The sequence below is a fragment of the Macaca thibetana genome, chromosome X (genome assembly GCF_024542745.1).
Source record: "Macaca thibetana thibetana isolate TM-01 chromosome X, ASM2454274v1, whole genome shotgun sequence".
Taxonomy (NCBI): domain Eukaryota; kingdom Metazoa; phylum Chordata; class Mammalia; order Primates; family Cercopithecidae; genus Macaca; species Macaca thibetana.
The window spans coordinates 148,115,252-148,131,999 of NC_065598.1; the positions used below are offsets into that span (position 1 = coordinate 148,115,252).

General features: G+C 42.5%; 2 protein-coding genes and 1 long non-coding RNA gene across 7 annotated transcripts in view; 2 read left to right on the forward strand and 1 right to left on the reverse strand.

The window, feature by feature from the left end:
- The window catches only part of CETN2 (centrin 2), a 628,428-nt gene that overhangs the window by 489,443 nt on the left and 122,237 nt on the right, over positions 1-16,748 (reverse strand). The window lies entirely within an intron of this gene.
- LOC126945446 (uncharacterized) overlaps positions 1-16,748 on the forward strand; it is a 430,470-nt gene that overhangs the window by 279,095 nt on the left and 134,627 nt on the right. The window lies entirely within an intron of this gene.
- ZFP92 (ZFP92 zinc finger protein) overlaps positions 1-16,748 on the forward strand; it is a 294,607-nt gene that overhangs the window by 224,693 nt on the left and 53,166 nt on the right. The window lies entirely within an intron of this gene.

Consider the following 16,748-nt stretch of genomic DNA (forward strand, 5'->3'; position numbering starts at 1 on the left):
ATTTGCACAGCTGACACTGCACCCAAGGCAGGAGGGGACAGCATGGGGTTTCCTCTGGGGGTCCTATGGGCCCCTAGTAGGCCAATCGCACCTGACTGCGTGAACACCTGTTTAAATGTGTGTTCTGTGTTCTCTAAGATGGGTGGATTGAGAATATTATCTCAATCCTAGTAGAGGATTGAGAATATTATCTCCTGCCCCTCTCCTAGTGCCCCTGCCTGCCTGAGCACTGTAGCTCTTCCAACACCACCCTCTGTAGAACAAACAAGAAGGCATCTGAGGAAATGGGATGTGCCTTTTAGCTCTCCTCCCTGGTGGAACATTAAAAAATCCAAGATTATTGGAAAGATCACGTGCTACACCCTAGAAGTCTCTTGCTGGCCTGAGAGTTCACAGTCCCCAGCCCCTAATCTCTGGGCCAGTGTCTGCAGCCCCGATTCCTCTAGCCCAGATTCCCCATCACAGCCCTCAGCCCCAGCCTACCTCTCATTGCAGAAAGGACAGGCCAGCAGGTAGAAATGGGGGCTTCTGCTTTCATGCCCACTGCATTTTAGCTTCCCCTCCCCAACACTCTCCCAGCCTATTTTCCTGAAGCTTCCAGAGCTGTGTCTTTGTCCACCCTCATTAGTCTCCAGTAGACGTGATGCACCTTCTGGGCTAAAATGCATTTCATTCAAAAGCTCACTGCACAATAAAAAAACATGGCCTCAAATTTTTTTCGGGCAAGATGTGTCAGAAAAACTCTATGCTCTGTCATCCCTTTTCTGACCTTTATTCAACAAGTATTTATTGAGCACCTGCTCTGTGCTGGGCCCCAGAGATGTAAAAGCAAGTGACAAGGTCCCTGCCCTCAAGGACAGAGTGCCAGAGAGAAAAACAGACATGCAGCCAAAATGTCACCACAAGTGGGGCCTATGTAAATGTTCACCAAGCTGTGCTCCTAGGTAGGATTTGTGCACTTGAGTGGAGGTGGGTTACACAACAACTACCAAGCCAAATGCATATACAACATTAGTGGATAAATCCCCCCACTCCCTCCTCAGATGCTATGGGATTTTATTAATACATTACTCTCTGGCACCTCTCCATCCCTGCCCCAGCCCTGCTCCATCAGCCTCACTGGCATCCCTGCCTCTTTGCCTTGCCTTGCCTTTCTGGGCCCAATCCATGTTCCACTCTGCACCTGTCGACCTCTGGGGAAGAAAGGCAGCTCCAGTGGGGTGGTCCTCACCCAAGCCCAGCAGGCCCCACCGTGCTACAGAGAGTTATTTACTGAAAGGTCAGCCTGTCACCTCAGCACTTTCAAAGGTGGGTGGGGCCGGCACCTCAGGGTGCTGTGAGCTGGCTGGTCTACGTCACTCCCGGGATACTGTACTGCTAGTTCTCTGTCCATCCCAGTCCTCTGCCATATCTTCTCCAACAAGCCAGCTTCTCCCACAAGTTTAAGTCTGTTCATCCCTTTCTTCCCTATTGCAAATTCTGCAGTCCTGAGGTGTTTCCTCTGGGCCTCTACAGTCCAAGGACTTCTGGCACCACCACCCCTTATTGAGCTGTTTGTCATTGGTGTCTACAGGTGTCTCCCTTCCCCACAGAAGTCTCCTTCACCTTTGAACACCCTCCTGCTGGATGCCACAGAGGCCCAGACAGAGAGGGTACTAACTACACCCTGCCCCCAACCGGGAAGAGGCCCCTCCCTCCTCCCTGGGCTCCCTGTGCTGCCAGACCCTGACCCCATAGCCTGGGAGGGGTTGCACCCCCAGACTGGGAGCCCCCTAGTGGGGCACATCTTCCTGACCTCACTGGACACTGGGGCCCTGGATGAAGATGTCTTTGGAATTCATGAGAGAAATTGGTTCTCCCACCCAGGGCCATGTCCTTGGGGATGGGACAGGTGGGACAGAATGTAGCCTCAGCCTGGGCCTCACCTCATCTCCTGCACCCCCAGATGGAAGTGGTGGAGATGATGGATCAGATTGTCCACTGGGTGTGGAAGGACTCATCAGGACTGGGCTGGCCCCAGCTCCATGGGTCCCCAGCCACAGAGCCCATGGCATTACCCATGATGCTGCTGAACCTGGCAGAGCAGCTCAGGGAGGCAGACAAGGAACTGGCGGGCAAATATGCAGAGCTGGGGAACTGGTGCACTTGGAGGATTCTGCAGCACATGCAGGTGGGGGGGCCTGGGGACCTGGGCAACAGGGGGCCCTCTACTCTCCAACTCCCCAGGGTGTCCTCAGGCTTTACACACCTGGAGAGAGAGACATGGGGAGGTCCCCACCTGAGGAAGGTGGAGGGCTGGAGGGCTGGAGGGAGGGTGCAGAGCCTTAGGCAAGGCCTGACAGCAGGAGACCCTCCAGATCCAAGTCCCTCCCAGGCCTCTGGGTGGCCACTGCACAAAGGTGCTGACCTCCGGGTTGGAGGTGGCAGGTGGGTGGCAGGTGCCTGGAGAATGGGGATGGATGAAGCCTCCACCATGGCTCAGAAGGTCCCCAAGGCCAGGAGCTGCCAAATGGGAGGGGCCAAATGGTGGAGGATGGGTGCGTTGCCCCTGAACCTCAAGAAGCCTCAGGGCACCAAGCCCACTTTGGAAGGGCAACAAATGCCAATGACCAAAGCCAAAGCCCAAATTTCACCATTGGGGAATGAACTTCCAAGATTCAATAGTAATTCTGAAATTTATCTCTGGTATGGTTTGGCTGTGTCCCCACCCAAATCTCATCTTGAATTCCCACATATTGTGGGAGGGACCCAGTGAGAGGTAATTATCCAATTACCATGGGAGCAGGTCTTTCCCATGCTGTTCTCAGGATAGTGAATAAGTCTCACAAGATCTGATGGTTTTTAAAAGGCACATTTCCCTGCACAAGCTCTTTTCTCTTGTTTGCTGCCATGTGAGATGTGCCTTTCACCTTCTGCCATGATTGTGAGGCCTCCCCAGCCACGTGGAACTGTAAGTCCATTAAACCTCCTTCTTTTGTAAATCACCCAGTCTTGGGAATGTCTTTATCAGCAGCATGAAAACAGACTAAAACAGTAAATTGGCACCAGTAGAGGGGGGTACTGCTGAAAAGATACCCGAAAATGTGTGTGGAGGAAAAGTTAAATGTTAAATTTGAACTCAATTGAACATGGACACAAACAATGGTCACCAAGTCCTGGAACAGGTTGTGTGAGCCCCTTGAGACGTTCATCCACTGCTGTTTCAGAGAAATCTCCATTTCAATCTATTCCTATACATTGAAAAACGATAGACAATTGCAAAAACAAGTTGACCTTTTTATATTCCTTGAGCCCAGTCGTGAAGGGCCCTCTTGACTGGGCCTCATGCCAAACAACTCGTTACAAAAAGAGCTAGGGTCCCAGACTGCACCAAACCTTCATGAGACCTCTCCTATTCTGTGCCGCAGATGAGTGGCCAACTCTGGAGCCCAGGCTGTTGCTTCCCAGTCTGATGGTGAATCCTCCATGGTCTGGTGAGTGAAGTGTCTGACTCTGGAGCCCAGGCTGTTGCTTCTGACTCTGGAGCCCAGACTGTTGCTTCCCAGTCTGGTGGTGAATCCTCCATAATCTGGTGAGTGTAAATATATATATATATTCCCTTCTCCCCTTCCCATTGCAATTTGCTTATTGTATCAATCTGTTTATTATATCATTTGCTTATTATTATATCATTTGCTTATTATATCTGCCTTGCCATTTACATGGGATAAAGTTTGTTTACCCTTAAAAGTATTGTGTGTGTGTCTTTTTTCTCCCCTCATGCATTTCCTGCACAGAACAATGTGGAAGTGACTGGAACTGGGTAACAGGCAGAGGTTGGATTCCAAATTTTGAAGGACTCAGAAGAAGACAGGAAAATGTGGGAAAGTTTGAAACTCCCTAGAGACTTGTTGAATTTCTTTGATCAAAATGCTGGTAATTATATGGACAATGAAATCCAGACTGAGGTGGTCTCAGATGGAGATGAGGAGCTTGTTGGAAACTGGAGCAAAGGTGACTCTTGTTATGTTTTAGCAAAGAGACTGGCAGCATTTTCCCATGCCCTAGAGATTTGTGGAACTTTGAATTTGAGAGAGATTATTTAGGGTATCTGGTGGAAGAAATTTCTAAGCAGCAAAGCATTCAAGATATGACTTGGGTGCTTTTAAAGGCATTCAGTTTTAAAAGGGAAACAGAGCATAAAAGTTAGAAAAATTTGCAGCCTATCAATGTGATAGAAAAGAAAATTCCCTTTTCTGAGGAGAAATTCAAGCCGGCTGCAGAAATTTGCATAAGTAAGAGTAAGTCAAATGTTAATCACCAAGACAATGGGGAAAATTCTTCTAGGGTGTTTCAGAGACCTTTGTGGCAGCCCTTCCCATCACAGGCCTGGAGGGCTAGGAGGAAAAAATAGTTTTGTGGGCCAGGCCCTGGGTCCCTCTGCTGTGTGCATCCTGGGGACTTGGTGCCCTGTGCCCCAACCACTCCAGCTGTGACTAAAAGGGGCCAAAGTACAGCTTGGGCTATTGCTTCAGAGGGTGGAAGCCCCAAGCCCTGAGAGCTTCCACGTGGTGTTGAGCCTGCAAGTGCACAGAAGTCAAGAATTGAGGTTTGGGGCCAGGCATGGTGGCTCACACCTGTAATCCCAACACTTTGGAAGGCTAAGGTGGGCAGATCACTTGAGGTCAGGAGTTCAAGACCAACCTGGCCAACATGGAGAAACCCTGTTTCTACTAAAACTATAAAAATTAGCTGGACGTGGTGGTGCACGCTTGTAATCCCAGTTACTCAGGAGGCTGAGGTTGGAGAATCACTTGAACCCAGAAGGTGGAGGTTACAATGAGCCAAGATAATGTCACTGCACTCCAGGCTGGGTGACAGAGCAAGACACTATCTAAAAAAAAAAAAAAAGTTGAGGTTTGGGAACCTCCACCTAGATTTCAGAGGATGTATGGAAATGCCTGGATACCCAGACGGAAGTTTGCTGCATGGGTGGGGCCCTCATGGAGAACTCTGCTAGGCAGTATGGAAGGGAAATGTGGGGTCAGAGCCCCCATACAGAGTCTCTACTGGGGCACCACCTAGTGGAGCTGTGAGAAGAGGGCCACCATCCTCCAGACCCCAGAATGGTAGATCCACTGATGGCTTGCACTGTGCACCTGGAAAAGCTGCAGACACTCAACACCAGCCTGTGAAAGTAGCCAGGAGAGAAACTGTATCCTGCAAAGCCACAGGAGTGGAGCTGCCCAAGTCCGTGGGAGCCCACCTCTTGCATCAGCATGACCTGGACATGAGACATGGAGTCAAAGGAGATCATTTTGGAGTTTTAAGATTTGACTGCCCTGCTGGATTTCAGGCTTGCATGGGGCCTGTAGCCCCTTTGTTTGGGCCAATTTCTTTCATTTGGAACAGCTGTATTTACTTAATGTCTGTACCCCTATTGTATCTAGCAAGTAACTAATTTGCTTTTGATTTTACAGGCTTATAAGTGGAAGGCAATTGCCTTGTCTCAAATGAGACTTTGGCCTGTGGACTTTTGAGTTAATGCTGAAATGAGTTAAGACTTTGGAGGACTGTTGGGAAGGCATGATTTTTTTTGAAATGTGAGGGCATGAGATTTGGGAGGTGACAGGGCAGAATGCTATGGTTTGGCTGTGTCCCCACCCAAATCTCATCTTGAATTCCCACATGTTGTGGCAGGGCCTCAGCAGGAGGTAATTATTCAATTACCATAGGGGCAGGTCTTTCCTGTGCTGTTCTCATGATAGTGAATAAGTCTCACAAGATCTGATAGTTTTTAAAGGGACGTTTCCCTGCACAAGCTCTCTTCTCTTGTCTGCTGCCATGTGAGACATGCCTTTCACCTTGCACCATGGTTGTGAGGCCTCCCTACCCAGGTGGAACTATAAGTCCATTAAACCTCCTCCCTTTGTAAATTGCCCTTGGGTATGTCTTTATCAGCAGCGTGAAAACAGAGTATTAAAATCTCCAAACCTAACTGTTACTATAATGCAATGATCCATCTTCATCCTCACTTTCAGAGCTGGCCCTCTGGTGCCCAAAGCAGATTCCTGGGGTCCCTGTATTGGGCTCTTAGCCACTTCCTGCTGGCCACAGGATGACACCTGATGCTCCTGGAGCAGCCAACTGGATTCCAGAAGAAAGGCTTCAGTGACATGTTTTCCAGAAGGAACCTGGCTCCTAGGATTAACAGTTGGGTCAAATCTCAAAAATTCTTTGCCCTTAACTACAGAAAACTGCCAGCATCTATAGCGGTCATAGTCACAAGATTTCCTTTAACTTTTCAGCAAGTGTTTTCCTAAAGCATTCTGTAAAGTCTGGCTTGAAGTTTGTGTAGTTGAGATAAAAATGTGTTTGACTGCACTCCAGCCTGAGAGACAGAGTGACATACTGTCTCAAAAATAAATAAGTAAATAAATAAATAAGTAAGTTTTTTAAAACGTGTTTGAGAACCACATTTTTCTCCAGTGCTTTATTTTTTTCTTTATATTTTTATATTCTTTATTTTGGGGGGATTAGAGACAATTTATCAAAGACACAATTGTACACAGCTTTGGAGTTTTTCCTCCTGGAGGTTCTCCTTTTTTTTCTTGCAAGATGAGAATTCCCCATGGTGCTCTTTCTGAAGACACTTATGACTTAAATGGAGTCAAACAAGTAAAAACTAAATTCCATTCTTAAAGTTCCTTTATTCAATGCTACAAACGCTGGTGTGCCAAATCATCAAGTGAGATTTTTTATTCTGTTCTGTGTTGTTATTAAAAATGTATGAACAGGTCAGGCACAGGAGCTCGCTCCTATAACACTAACACTTTGGGAGGCTGAGGTGGGCAGATCAGTTGAGCGCAGAAGTTTGAGACCAGCCTGGGCAACATGACAAAACCCCATCTCTACCAAAAATACAAAAAAAAAAAAAAATAGCTGGGTGTGATGGCACGCACCCATAGTCCCAGCTACTCAGGAGGCTGAGGTGGGAGGATCTCTTGAGCCTGAGAGGTAGAGGTTGCAGTGAGCTGTGATTGCACCACTGCACTCCATCCCGAGTGATAGAGTGAGACTGTGTCTCGAAAAAAAAAAATGAATATTGTCTATTTTATATTCATTTTTAATTACACAAACAAAACGTGAACATAATCTCATTTTAAAATATTAAACAAATATGAATAAAATAAAAACCCCGTTTAGTCACTATCTGGCCCCTCCCAGTCACACTCCCCTTTCTGAAAAGATCTGTCCTGATGTTTTTCTGCCTATTTACCTGCATATATGTACACACACAATAGACAGTTTATCATGCCATCTGCTTGTCATGCAACTTACTTTCTTCACATAACTAAGCATGGGAGAATGTTGGGAGAGTGTTGTTAACTACAGCTCAGTATTTCATAGCATGAGCATAGTGAGGTTTATTTGACCCTTCCCCTTCTTGGTAAACATTCAGGTATTTTCCAGGGTTTTGCTAATAGAAACAATGCTGAAAGAGCCTTGCTCAGAGCTCTTGTGCACAGGTGTGAGCTGTACAACAGATGCTGAGTTAGGTAGAGTGACACTAGATTGCTTCAACAAAGAGACCTGCAATAAAGCAGTAGCTTAGAGAAAATTGAGGATCATTTCTCATGGAAGTCTGAGCCATGTAGTCCTGGTTGATGGGGCAGCTCTGCTCCACACAGTCACTCAGAAACCCCAGCTCCTCACGTTGCCTTTTTCCTCTCTTCTCTAGGACAGCACTTCTCAAACTCTATGGTGAAAGGCCAGTTTATGTCATTCAATTGTAGAGTGAAATTTTTTTAACTTACAATAAAGATGCCATGGTGATATTCTGTTACTATAAAAGCCTTAATATCTGTACTAACCCAATGTAAACTAAAAATAAAGTCCTAAGCCCCCAGCTGACTGAACAAACCCCCTCTTGGCCAGGGAGACATTAGAAAACCTTAAAACTGAGTTCACAGCCATGATGAGACAGGAGGTCAGACATGCCTCATTGTACTCCCTCCCTTTTGGAGATTAAGCACAACAACTAACCTGCATTGGTGTTAAAATAGAGATCATAAGACTGACAGAACAGACTCTTGATGACAATTAGATGTGAAATTATAAACACGACCTAAGGCCATGCCATGCAAGGGTTAAGTCCCACACCCCTACACTTACAGAATGAACTGTGCTCTCACTGCCACAAGCTTTTTCTTTTTCTCTAGCAGCTAAACAAGCACTGGCCTTGAAATAAGCAAGATTATAAATAATTGCCGCTCAGCCAGCTTCAGACATGGACTAACTGAACCCCTGTTCCACCAGACGTAACTACAGCTTTGATGGGACAAGAGATTGATTTCAGTAAGTTTCTCCTGATAAGACCAGCAGCCACATGCTGATTCTTGCCAGTTTACAGAGATTTCATGCTTGAGTGACTTCATGTCCTGAAAAGACCTTTGGATGTATAAGACCTAACTGTAATACATTTAAATGTTAAGTCTCCACCCCAAAGTGAACATGGGTCATATGTTACATGCATGTTTGTTCAGTATACGTGTGTCAGGACCCCCTTTATGAATATTCATAGCTATTCCTGTAACCTGTTGAATATGTATGTTTAGCTAACCTGTCCAGCACTAAGATCCTAGCCCAACCCCTCCTCCTTCGAAGTGCCTGTCTCTTGTCTTGACCAGAGGCACACTTCCCAGCCTGTGGGATGACCACCTTGCAAGCTGTAACCCTTAAAAAGAAGTAAAGTCTCCTTTCTCCTTTCCAAATTTATAGATTTGTTTAAAAGTTAACGCTGGTCATGGACCCACCACTAACAAACAATTTGTGGGTGCACAGTGGTTCAGGGACCCTGCTATAGCAGCTCCACTTGAGGAGGAGCTCAAGTGGGGAGTGGGCACCACACTCACCCCAAGGGATGCTGGGATAATCTTGTCTAGCTGAGCAGCCTAGCACCCAGGAATAATAGCCCTTGGGCCAGGGAGACAATGAGCAGTCTTGCCCAGAGATCTCCAGAAGTGGCATTTGCTGGGTTCAAAGGGTACAGGCATTTTAAAAGTAGATTCTGGCAGCTTTCCCTCCAAAAAAGCCTGTACCAAGTGGCAAGAGTTCCCATGTCCCCCCACCCTAGCCAAAACAAATGGGCAAAAATGGCAGATACTTCCTTATCATTTGCACTTCCCTGATTACTAGTGCTGTCAGGTTGAACATCTTTTTACTATTACAGACCATTCAATGGCCTCTTCTGTAAACTGCTCTTTCATACTCTTTGCTGATTTCCCTATGGACATGCAGTTCTTTTTATATGCTTGATAGTAACCCTTTGTCTGTTATGTATGTTGTAGATGCTTCTTCCACTGTGTTTTGTGCTTTTTTGTTTGTTTTTGTTTTGTTTTGTTTTGTTTTGTTTTGTTTTTGAGATGGACTCTCACTCTGTCGCCCAGGCTTGAGTACAGTGGTGCGATCTTGGCTCACTGCAAGCTCCGCCTCCTGAGTTCACACCATTCTCCTGCCTCAGCCTCCCGAGTAGCTAGGACTACAGGTGCCCACCACCACACCCGGCTAATTTTTTTTATTTTTAGTAGAGACGGGATTTCACCGTGTTAGCCAGGATGGTCTCGATCTCCTGACCTCGTGATCCACCCACCTCGGCCTCCCAAAGTGTTGGGATTACAGGCGTGAGCCACCATGCCCGGCCCCACAGTCGTATTTTTAACTTAGTTAATGGCACGTTTATTGTCCTACAGAAGTTATATTTTTCACAGTTATGTCCTCAAATGTATCAGGCTTTTCTTTTATGGTGTGTGCATTTTGTGCCTTACTTAATAACATCTTCTTTATCCTCTAGTCTTGTTTTTATAAATTTGCTTGTATACTTTTCTTTTTACAGTTTTGTTTTTTATGTTTAAACTTTTTATTATTCACTCAGGAATATGTCTTTTCCATGATATATAGTTAGGATCTATTATTTTGTTTTCCTTACATGAATAGCCAATTGTCCCAACACCATCCTTCCCCTGATTATTTGAAATGCCAAGTTCATCACATAGAAAGTAAGCTCCATGCTTCCATGAGGGCAGAGGCTTTGTTTTCCTCACCCCTAAAATAATGTCTGGCACATGATGATTTGTCAACTGAATGGATGGATGAATGAATTCTAAGTAGCCAAATTTTCATGGGTGTGTTTCTGGAATTTCTGTTGTGCTATCAATTAATATGTTGATTCTTGCTTCAATACTCTACTGTTTTAACTATTGCTTTATAAGTTTTGATATCTAGTAGTTTCTTTCTTTTAAGATTGTTTGCCAATCTTGTACATTTCTCTTCCAAATTGATTTAAGATTTGCCTCCCAGGTTCTATTGAAATCCTTTGGGGATTATTATTGGGATTGCATTAAAGTTATAGATTACTTTCAGAAGAACACACGTCTTTCAAAGTTGAGTCTTTCTATCCAAGAACATGATATATCTTATCATTTATTCAGACTACTTTTATGTCCTGTAGTGAGTTTTTATATTTTTCTTTATATCAGTCTTATGCATTTTTATGCCTTTTAAGTTCAAATGATTTTATAGTTTGTGTTGCTCTGAGGATTACGAGGTTTTCAAAAATAGTATATTGGTTAATTGGTCATTGCTGGAAAGGTAGAGCTTGTGAAAACATCTCATATGAACATTAAAGATTTGTCAGGTCCTTCTTTTAGATTCTTTAGAAAATGAGCACAACATATCTGAATAATTATAGTCTTTTCTCGTCCAACATTTATACTCTGTATTTATTTCTTGTCTTGCATTGATCAGGCTGAGTCCATTACAGAAAGTTGGCAAGGATGCTGAGAATAGATGCTGAATTTTATCAAATGTTTTTCCTACATCAGTTGAGATAATATATTATGTTTCCCCTTTAACCAGTAATGAAGTGAATTACATTAATAACTGTTAATATTGATTTATCTTTGCATTCTTGGAGGGAACCTGTACTTTGACATGATAAAGGATCCTTGTAATGCCCTCATGGATATGAGGTGTCTTTGTGTTTTTGTTCAGGAGGAAAATTGATCTACACAGTGCTTTTACTGTGCAATCTTATTCCAATTTTGGTATCAGAGTTATAGTAGCCTCGTAAAATGGGTTTGGATGCTTTCCATCTTTTCCAATGCAGAGAAGGGTTTGTACAATATGAGAATTACCTATTTCAATTCAGATTTAGCAGAATTTAACCATATAACCACCTGGGCCTGATGCAATATTGAAGCATAAATCTTTGACTATCTTTACATTTCTTCTATGGATATTGGTTTATTCTGATTTTCTACTTCTTGACCAATTATTATAATTTGTATTTTTCTAGAAAATTTTCTATTTTATCTGTATTTTCTAATTTATTCACATAAAACTATATATAGTATTCTTTTTGTGTGTGTGAGACAGAGTCTTGCTCTGTCGCCCACGCTGGAGTGCAGTAGCACAATCTCGGCTCACTGCAACCTCCGCCTCCTGGGTTCAAGTGATTCTTCTGTCTCAGCCTCTTGAGTAGCTGGGATTACAGGCATGTGCCACCATGCCTGGCTAATTTTTGTATTTTTAGTAGAGATGGGGTTTCTCCATGTTGCCCAGGCTGGTCTCTAACTCCTGACCTTAGGTGATCCGCCCGCCTCAGCCTCTGCTGCGCCCGGCCTATACATAGTATTCTCTTACATGTTTTAGAAAAACAGACTCTGCATCTGAAGTTTACACCCTGTCCTGTTTCTTATTATATTTATTTGTTTTTTCACCTTCTTTTCTCCTGACCAATATCTCCATGAATTTGTGCATTTTTAAATATTGATATTTTCAACTATTCTGGGCTTTTTGCAATTTATTTTATTAATCATTATTTTCAGTATTGGGGGCTTTCCTTTAGTTACTAATGTCTTATTTTAGTGCTTTGTATTCAATAAATATGGTTTCTGCCTTTGAACTTGAGATTTTCTTTGCGACCAAATATATAGTCAGTCTTGAATACTGTTTCATATACATTTGAGAAGAAAATCTGTGTTATCTGATTGTCAGATGCAGTTATGCACACTGTGCACCTCTTAGGTCAAGCTCCTAACTTGCGTTATTCAGAGCTTCTGTATTATTATTTATTTTGTTGTTTCCTTGGTCTATCAGTTCCTGAGAGAAGTATAGCAAATCTCTTTCACTCTGACTATGAACTTGTCAATTTTTTCTGAACTTCTATCAGGTTTTTGTTTCACATATTATGAAACTATATTGGGCACTAACCCTTTAAGCTTGTGTCTTTTACGTATAGGAATAGTCATATTTGTCCCTGAGAAAGCTTTTTGCTTTGAGCTCCATTTTACATGATAGTAGTATTGTTCTACTTGCTTTCTCTCTGTTAGTATTTTCCTGGCCTTTTTAAAATCCATTTATTTTGACCCTTCTCATTATTTGTTTTGTAAAAAGTTTGTTGGGAGTAGTAGTGTTGCAAGTTTCAAATCTACATTTCCCATTCTCCTTTGCAGATAGGGGTGGCCAGTAAAATGAGAGTGGAAGTCATTGGGTGGAGCTTCTGGAAAGTTCCTGACAGTGGGCTGAATTACCAGGAGCTGCCCCATTTGGTCCCCACACTTTCTCTTTCTCCTAACCTAGAACACATATTTAATGGCTGGAGCTTCAGCAGCTGTGTTGGTGCGTATGGAAAAAAAAAAAAAAAAAAAAAGCCAAGAAAATAGTAAAGGTCTCTCTTGACATCCTTGAGCAACTAACCAAAGCCAGCAACTGCCTACTTCCATACATCTCCATACATGGAAAAAATAAACTCTTTTGTGTTTAAATCCCCATTGCTGGTTGTCTGTTACTCCATTGAATACAGTTCCTAATTAATACATTGCCTGTGGAGGCAACCAGTATTCCCCGGTTTTTGTTTATTCTTCTAGAGATGTTCTTTTTACTGTCATCATTTAAGTATATTTTTCAACTTTTTATAATGGGCAATTTCAAACATACACAATAAATAGCAAATGGTATAATGAACCTCCACATACCCACCACCCAACTTCAACAATTATCCATTGACATTCTATGCATGTGCATGCACACACACACACACACACACACACACACATTCCTGTTTTATACAAATGCTAGCATACTACTCACGCTGTGCTTTACTTTTCTTTCTTAAATTAACATTGTGTGTTGGAGATGGTTTATATCAGCACCTAATTTCTTCATTCTCTTTAATGTTCATCTAGTATTCTTTTATCTTTTCACAAAAATATATCTGCAGAATCAATTCCTGCATGTGCAATTGCTGGGTCCCAAAATGTAATTTTGATAGATGTTGCCAAATTACCCCCACAGAAGTCATACCAGGTCCAACTCCCATAAGCAACATAGGACAGTGCCTATTTGCCCACACTCTTGCTAACATTGGGTGCTATCAAACTTTTCTACTTTTGCCAGTCTGATAAATGAAAGCAGGTGGTTTTGATTTGGATTTCTCTTATTTGGAAGTCATTTGTATTTCTCTCCCATTAACCATATTCCTAGTTTATGCCTGTTTTGCTATTGTGTTGTTGCCATTTTTCTTACTATTTTGTAGGAGCTATTAAATAATAGGAAAATTAGCCTTCTTGTCTCCAACAGGAATTGCAAATAATTTTCCCGGTTTAACATTTGCCCTGGACTTTGCTGGCAGGAAGTTTTGTATTGAAGTAACTTTTTGTTTTTATCTGCCGAATTAATCAAACTTCTCTGTTTTGGCTTCTGTCATAACTTTAAAAGGCCTTCTCTCTTCCAACATATTTTAAATGTCCCATATTTTCTTCCAATATTTTTATAGTTTTTTTTTTATCTTTAAATCTGATCCATCCAGAATTTAGTTGGTTGCTTATGAGGTGGGATTCAACTTCACATTTTTCCCAGATGGCCACCTACTTGTCCCTACACCATTGATTGAATAACCCATCTTTCTCCAAGAAACTGAAATAACATTTCTATCATATTCTAAATCCTCGTTTGTATTTAGATGTATTTTAGACTTTCTGTTTTTTCTATTGTTCTGTCTTCTATTCATACATTAGTACTACATTGTTCTTTTAAATTACTCTCAATTTATGTTTTAATATAATAAGCATTATATTAAATATTACATCATACATATTATAAGTATTATATTAAACATTACATCACACATGTGTTATAAGTATTATATTAAATATTTCATCAAACATATATTATTATGTTATAAGTATTACATGAAATACTACATCAAACATATAAGTATTATATTAAATATTACATCAAACATGTTATAATAAATATTATATTAAATATTACATCAAACATATTACATCGAACATACTTATTATGTTATAATAAGTATTATATTGATAGAACTAGTGCCCCTCTCATTAGTCTTCCTTTTCGGAATACTTCTGGCTAATTTTACTCCTTTAGTTTTCTACACCAATGTTAGAATCATCTTGATGAATTCCAAAATTTTCTGTGGTTGTGTGTTTGGAATCATCTTTAATTTAGAGACTGATGTAGGGAAATTTTGCTTCTTTATGAAGTTGACTTTTTCTATCTGAGAACATAATAGGCCATTCCATTCATTCAAGCCTTTTTTGACGGCCCTGAGGAACATTTTAAAATTTCTTTACATAGATCTTGCACATTCCTTGTTAAATTTATTTCAAGGTATTTTATTGTTTTTATTAAATGGCATCTTTTATTATATATATATATTTTTTTTTTTTTTTTTTTTTTTTGAGACGGAGTCTCGCTCTGTCGCCCAGGCTGGAGTGCAGTGGCCAGATCTCAGCTCACTGCAAGCTCCGCCTCCCAGGTTTACGCCATTCTCCTGCCTCAGCCTCCCGAGTAGCTGGGACTACAGGCGCCCGCCACCTCGCCCGGCTAGTTTTTTGTATTTTTTAGTAGAGACGGGGTTTCACTGGGTTAGCCAGGATGGTCTCAATCTGCTGACCTCGTGATCCGCCCGTCTCAGCCTCCCAAAGTGCTGGGATTACAGGCTTGAGCCACCGCGCCCGGCCTCTTTTATTATATATTCTAACTTGTTTGTCTCAATGATTTTGTACCCATAGGACTTACTGAATTCTCCTTACTCTTTGTAACTTTTTTTTTTAATTTGTTTTTGTTGTTGTTTGTTTTGAGACGGAGTCTTGCTCTGTCGCCCAGGCTGGAGTGCAGTGGCGCGATCTTGGCTCACTGCAAGCTCCGCCTCCCTGGTTCATGCCATTCTCCTGCCTCAGCCTCCCGAGTAGCTGGGATTACAGGTGCGTGCCACCATGCCTGGCTAATTTTTTTGTATTTTTAGTAGAGACGGGGTTTCACTGTGTTAGCCAGGATGCTCTCAATCTCCTGACCTCGTGATCCCCCCACCTCAGCCTCCCAAAGTGCTGGGGTTACAGGCGTGAGCCACTGCACCCGGCCCTACTCTTTGTAACTTTTTTTAGTAGATTCCCTTAGATTTTTCCCAGTGCAGAGACATATATATAATATATAATCTGCAAATAATCATTGTTTGAATTCTGCTTTCTAATGTTCCAACTTTTCAGATTGTGAAATACAGCCTAGATACAGAGGACTGTATAAATCATATATATTTTACATGCATTTTCTGCACTTTAAAACTCTACAGTTATAAAGTGAACATATTCAGCTAACCCCCCGGACCCCAGATCAAGGGCTAGACCCTTGGCCTCCACCCCAGCCCAGAGTGTGTCCCTTGCAATCGTCTTCTTATTAAATTTTTCGTAAACTTTTCCTTGCTTTGCATCAGAGTTTTGCCACTGAAGCACACATCCATCCATAAATCATATGATTCCACTTTGCTATTTTTGAACTTTACATAAATGCAACTGTAATGTATGCTTTTTGTGTGTCTTGCTTCTTTCATGCATCACTGTGTCTTTAAAATCCATCCTTACTGTAGCATACGTAGAGTGTATTCCTGTGCATCCCGGTAGAGTATTCCATTGTACAACGTTACCATGATGTATTTATCCATCCCACACCTGCTGAGTATTTGGTTTATTTTCAGCCACCAAATGCTGTGATGAACCATTGTACAATTTTCCTGTGGCTGCTGCAACAAAGTACCACAAAGTGGTCAACTTACAATAACAAAAATGGATTCTCCAACAGTTCTGGAAGCCGGAAATCCAAGACCAAGGCATTAGCAGAGCCACACTTCCCCTGAGGGTTTGAGGAGAGACTCTCTTTCTTGCTTATTCCTCCAGCTTCTGGTACTCCAGGCTTGAGGCCACATCACTCCACTTTCTACTTCTATTTTCACACAGCCTCTCTCAAATGGCCTCGTGCCTTTCTCTTATAAGGACACTTCTCACTGTGTTTAGGGCCCACATGGATAACCAAGGATGATGTACTCTCAAGATTCTTAACTTAATTACATCCACAGAGACCCTTTTCCCAAATAAGATCCCATTCATGGTGCCTACGGGTTAGGGCGTGGACATATATCATTTTTGTTGTGGAGTGGGAGGCATCGTTCAACGTATTGCAACCGTCTACACTTGCTTTCTGGCGCCTACCTACACAAGTGTCTCCAGAGTTTGTATACTTAGCAGTGGAACTGCTGGGTCATAGGGGAAGTGTGTCTTCAATATTACTACGGGATGCCAACCCTTTTCCCAACGCACACCCCCACCAGCATTGTGGGAAGTTTCCATTGCTGCACAGCTTCACAAACTTACAATTGTGATACTTTTCAGTTTCTGCCAATCAGGTGG